At 40.8% G+C, this 6,000-nt stretch overlaps 1 protein-coding gene across 2 annotated transcripts in view; it reads left to right on the top strand.

The window, feature by feature from the left end:
• Positions 1-6,000, top strand: part of rapgef3 (Rap guanine nucleotide exchange factor (GEF) 3) — a 76,645-nt gene that overhangs the window by 16,823 nt on the left and 53,822 nt on the right. The window lies entirely within an intron of this gene.

The raw sequence follows: 6,000 nt of genomic DNA, 5'->3' as shown, positions 1-6,000 counted from the left end.
AAAATCCTTCACTTTAGTTTACGTACTTTTTAAACTCTTTTATTCTGTGGTTCGTTTATATAAAGGAGAATCAGTGGAAAGATTCTTATCTTAATATTTATTTTTAGATTTGTGTAAATTATCAGTAAGTAGTGTCTCTACTTTAAAGAGTCCTCTCCTGCTGATGTTCAGGTGTATATCAGTATGTAGTGTCTCTACTTTAAAGAGTCCTCTCCTGCTGGTGTTCAGGTGTATATCAGTATGTAGTGTCTCTACTTTAAAGAGTCCTCTCCTGCTGGTGTTCAGGTGTATATCAGTATGTAGTGTCTCTACTTTAAAGAGTCCTCTCCTGCTGATGTTCAGGTGTATATCAGTATGTAGTCTCTACTTTAAAGAGTCCTCTCCTGCTGATGTTCAGGTGTATATCAGTATGTAGTGTCTCTACTTTAAAGAGTCCTCTCCTGCTGATGTTCAGGTGTATATCAGTATGTAGTGTCTCTACTTTAAAGAGTCCTCTCCTGCTGATGTTCAGGTGTATATCAGTATGTAGTGTCTCTACTTTAAAGAGTCCTCACCTGCTGGTGTTCAGGTGTATATCAGTATGTAGTGTCTCTACTTTAAAGAGTCCTCTCCTGCTGGTGTTCAGGTGTATATCAGTATGTAGTGTCTCTACTTTAAAGAGTCCTCTCCTGCTGATGTTCAGGTGTATATCAGTATGTAGTCTCTACTTTAAAGAGTCCTCTCCTGCTGGTGTTCAGGTGTATATCAGTATGTAGTGTCTCTACTTTAAAGAGTCCTCTCCTGCTGATGTTCAGGTGTATATCAGTATGTAGTGTCTCTACTTGAAAGAGGCTTTCCTCTGAACTGAAAGACACTATAAGTCACTTTGTGTTGATTTCTCAGTTTCCATCCACATCCAATATTATAAACACCTGGATGGAGCATGCTTTGGTTTCAGAAGAAAAGAGGCAAGTTATTTAAAAATAATGAAATAATGGTTCTACCTTATGTCTTTTGTAAGATTTACACAACAAAAAACCGTCAATTTGTAATATGAAGACGGTGAAATAAAGTCAACTGTGTGCATTAATTTAAATACACTCACAGCAATGCATGATGTCTGCTGAAGGTGTTTTTGTTCATGCAGGCCAGTGTGGAGGAGGCATCGGTTTCACATTCAAACCGTTTAAAACACTGTAACTCCTTGCAGTAACGTGAGTGCAGATTGCAGAGTGTGTGTGTTCTCAACAGAGGGCAGCCATTTATTCTCACAACGCAGAGGTGGAGGACAGATTTTATATTAAAGGGGACCTATCATGCAAAATTGCACTTGTTGATTGTCTTTTATACATAACATTGTGTCCCCGGTGTGTCGGAGAAAATAAAACCCTCTCTCTTCCTCCGTACCCAAATCTTTTAAAAACGGGGGTACAACAAGGATACAGATTTGCTGCCGATATGATGTCAAATCGGCGGACAGAAAGTTGCTATCAGAAACAATGCCTGACGTGTTTTGGACGTAATCTCATTTTTGTTTACATTAGCAAGCCTCACTAACACTCAGAGCTAACCTGTACTGGAGAGCACATGTGTTTCAAAACCAGGAAATCAAAAGGAACTCACCTTGTGATAAACCCGCAAGAGAAAAGCATTTGAGCTCCAACTGTTTCAGAAATAATCCTTGATATGTTTTAGAACAGGATGGCGTTTTATCACAGCAGAATGTAACTTTATCTTCCGGTAGAATTCGATCAGGCATTAGCTCCGCCTCCTTCTTTTTTTTTCTTTTTTTTTTTTTAAAGCTTAAGACCCAAATTCCGCGTTTCTCTAACAGCTGGAATAGAGGGGTTTGAGCAGTATGAGGCATGGCTACAATGGGGGATCTGTTTGGGACATGTTTTGTATAGGTATGGCCTGACAATATATTTTTCCAATATAGCATGATAGGTCCACTTTAAAGTAAAAGTAGTAATACTAAAGCTTAAAAATACTTAGTCTCGCATTCAACGTCCTATATTTGTGATACCAAATGTAAAAAAGGAACACATTTGTTCAGAATCTCAACTCAATGACTGGATTTTGATTATTGATGCATCACAATAATAACTTATAATACACCTCTTTATATACACTGTTATATAAGTCTTATGTATAGTACAAGTGTGGTAATTTCTTACATCAACTTGTTATGTCTGTACAAATATCTTAATATATATTGTTTCTACTGTAAAGGGGACCTATTATCATGCAAAATGCACTTTTGTGATGTCTTCTCTACATAACCATGTGTCCCCGGTGAGTCGGGGAACTCACGCAGCATCAGAAAATAAAACCCTCTCTCTTCTTCCCTCCGTACCCAAATCTCTAAAAACGGGGAACAACGGAGCTGATCCAGATTTGCGTCCGATATGACGTAATATCTGAAATGTGGACCCACGGCCCAATCAGAAACGTTGCTATCAGAAACAATGCCCGACTCTTTTGGACGTAATATGGTCGGTGTTTACATTAGCATCGCTAACACTCAGAGCTAACCTGTACTGGAGAGCATGTGTGTGAAGAAGCAGGAAGTAAAAAAGGAACTCACCTTGTGGTATAACCGGCAAGAGAGAAAGCCTTTGAGCTCCAGACTGTTTCAGAGATAATCCTTGATAATCCATGATATGGCGTTTCATCACGGCAGTGTTTAGTTTAGACAGTAGCTGCCGGGTCCCGCATGAGCTCAGACCCCTCCTCTTTAAAGTTTTATACCCAAATCAGCACTTTTGAAACAGGAAGTGAAATAGAGGGATATGATAATAGCATGATAGGTGACCTTTAACTTCTTTTGTTTATTTTATTTTGGACATTTTACTTCCACGTATACGTTTATATACATATTTTTTTACTTTTATTTATCCTTTAACTTCCTCTAATGTCTTTACTTTATTTTATATTCTTATCGGACATTTCAATTTATTGTGTTTTTATAAATAATTGTATTTTCAAAAATGTTGCGTACTAGAACTATAAATACGCATCAAATAAGAAAATAAAACTACCCCAAAATTGTCTTAATTCACAATACTTGAGTACTTCATCACAACCACTGTCAGGTGTTCAGGGCGTCTGCGTTATCTCTCCATCTTCTTCATAACTGAAAAACAGGACCATCAACAATCCAGCCGTCACACAGAAAAATTCAATTATCTTCAAGATCAAATCTGAGATAATCCCCCAGTGTAGAGATTATCTTTGCAGGAATCAGTGTGTCTGTTCGAACCCCCTTAATATAGGCTACAGTATTAAACACACGGCTGTAAACAGAGGAATCAAACAGCTGTTTATCAGAGGAACCATCAAGTCTACGTTCTCTCAGGAGGAAGGACAACTGGATTCCCTTTATTGTGAACGATCTTAATGTTGAAGCATTCAGAGGGAGGGAGGGAGGACGGACGGACGGACGGACACACACACACACACATACACACACGAAACTGCTTCATGGTTTTCCCTTTCTTTGCTTCATTTGTTCTGTAAATTCAGCAGGTGAACCTATATGTTTCATACAATAGTGTGTGTGAGCTTAAACTGTGTGTGTTCAACTAAAACGGAGCATTTTCTATCAGCTCAGATTTCATTTCTGTCTGCTGTTTCAGTGATGGTGTTGTGTGTGTGTGTGTGGTGTGTGTGTGTGTGTGTGTGTTGTGTGTGTTGTGTGTGTGTGTGTGTGTGTGTGTGTGTGGTGTGTGTGTGTGTGTGGTGTGTGTGTGTGTGTGTGGTGTGTGTGTGTGTGTGTTGTGTGTGTGTGTGTGTGTGTGTGTGTGTGTGTGTTGTGTGTGTGTGGTGTGTGTGTGTGTTTGTGTGTGTGGGTGTGTGTGTGTGTGTGTGGTTGTGTGGTGTGTGTGTGTGTGTGTGTGTGTGTTACACGGTCGCTGACCTAGGAATTCCTAGATGGCTAGAGTCCCCCTGTATCCTTAGGTGCTTGTATTGACAGCAAACCTGCTGAAAAACACAAAGTACAAGGATTTTCAGGAAGAAACAAAACCTCCTATATACATACAGGTCGAGGCCATATAACTGGTACCTCTCTGCTCTACAAGCCACAGTCAGCCCCTCTAAAACACTTGTGGCCAGGGTTGTATACATGTTAAGCCCCTCCCCATAGGACAATCCACTATTTTATACCCTAACCAATGTCATTCTAATCTACAAACACATTCACAATGCAAGACAAATGACCCAACACAACAAATCAAAATAGGTCAACATATTATATCTTTCTGACCTCAGAAGCCCCAAACAATTAAGCATAGCTCACGACAGGCCGTGGTATATGCTCATTATATCACAGCTAAGGGGCGTGGTTCAACAACCCCCTTAGCTGTGATATAATGAGCACATATCACGGCCTGAAGTGAGCTATTGCTTTTATAAAACGGTTACCAAGTGTGGCAATATGAAAGAAAAATACACACTCTAATTTAAATAGTTTTTATTAGTAAATAATGATGTTCAAAATAAAATAGTCCCTCCGTTGCCTTCTGCACGAACATAGTGCGATGTGGTTGCTATGCAACAACACTAACAGCTAGCGAACATATCAGACAGAGAGCGTTGATCCATTATTTGGCTATTTATTTACATTCATTTGTATGTTGCCGTTTGTTGTGCAGCCACTGAGAAACTGTCCAGCATCAGTAGCAATGGCTACGAGGTTACTTGTAGGTTGAGGTTGTTTCTAGCTGTTGCTTGGCGTGGCGAGAATATTGCTCCACTTTCTCCGGTCCCGAGATTCAGCTTCCAGTAGCTCTGGAGAGAGCTTTCGCACCTGTGGCCACTAACGGTCATCATTTCTCTGCTTTGTTTCAAGACCCGCATCAGAAAGCTTTTGAATGGTGCTACTTCTCCAGTTGGTCTACCTGCTCTTCACGTAGCTCTGCATGTCGTCGTTTAGGTGCTTTCTGGAGATAGGCACTGCTCAATCCACTCCTCCATAGTAAGACCCCGCCGGAGGTCGAAGTTCATCTTAAATGTTTCCATTTTATGCTTTGTAAGTTTGTTTCGTTACGGAATAAATGGAAATATATAAAACTGACAAGTCAAATCAAGCAATCTGATTGGTCGATAGTGTTTTTGCGGACCTCTTTGATTACAGATTTGAAAACATTGTTGCTTGCTTTAAAAGTAGCTAAATTCATTATGTCAAAAACCTTGGAAGTATCTAGATATCCTGCCATAATGCCAAAGGAACTGCACACTGAATAGGCCTAATGGTTTTGACCGTTTGATGTCTATGTCTGGACGCTGCGTAAAAAGAGGGTTTCTGCGGCCCCGTTACTTTCTCCCGCTTGTTACGTTCCCTTGTAGATCTAGGGGTACCAAGGGAAGTAGCGACACACAAGATAGCCGGACGAGAGAAAAAGGAGAGGAAACTGAATGCTGAAGGAGTTTAAGTGAGGTTTTAATTGGTAAATAAGTAAGGCGGCTCACCAGCCAAATTACAAAACACTCTTACATAAACACACAACTATGCTGGGTCTCACACAGAGACATGCTGCACACATGCAGCCAGATGAGAAGGCGAGAAAAGGCCTCTCACTGCCGTCCTCCTCAGGTCCTATATGGAAGCCCTGATTGAGGATTGGGAGCACCTGGGGAGATTCTGCACCTGGGGACAATCAGGCTGCACCTGGGGAGTCAGAGGGAGAGAGAGAAACACACACCCACGACCACACAAACACTACGGCACGTAACACCGCTGCTTTCTTGTTCCAGTTTGAAAAGCAAACTGCCAACTGTATACTGTTTTACTCAGACGCGGAGGGATACTGACTTGTTGTGAAAAGTAACTTACAATTCTACCCGTGGTATACGCTCAGTACGGCTAAGAACCAATCAGATTGCTTGATTTGACTTGTCCGTTTTATAATAACATTTTTACACTCGCAAGAAAAGTGCCACCCGCGCCCATGCACATGGTATGCTCCAATTGAGCACAGGTGTTCCCACTGATTGAGCCTCTACTTAAGGCTGCTTCTT

Source organism: Gymnodraco acuticeps, unplaced genomic scaffold (genome assembly GCF_902827175.1).
Source record: "Gymnodraco acuticeps unplaced genomic scaffold, fGymAcu1.1, whole genome shotgun sequence".
NCBI classification, from domain to species: domain Eukaryota; kingdom Metazoa; phylum Chordata; class Actinopteri; order Perciformes; family Bathydraconidae; genus Gymnodraco; species Gymnodraco acuticeps.
This window is presented reverse-complemented; position numbering and strand designations above follow the sequence as displayed.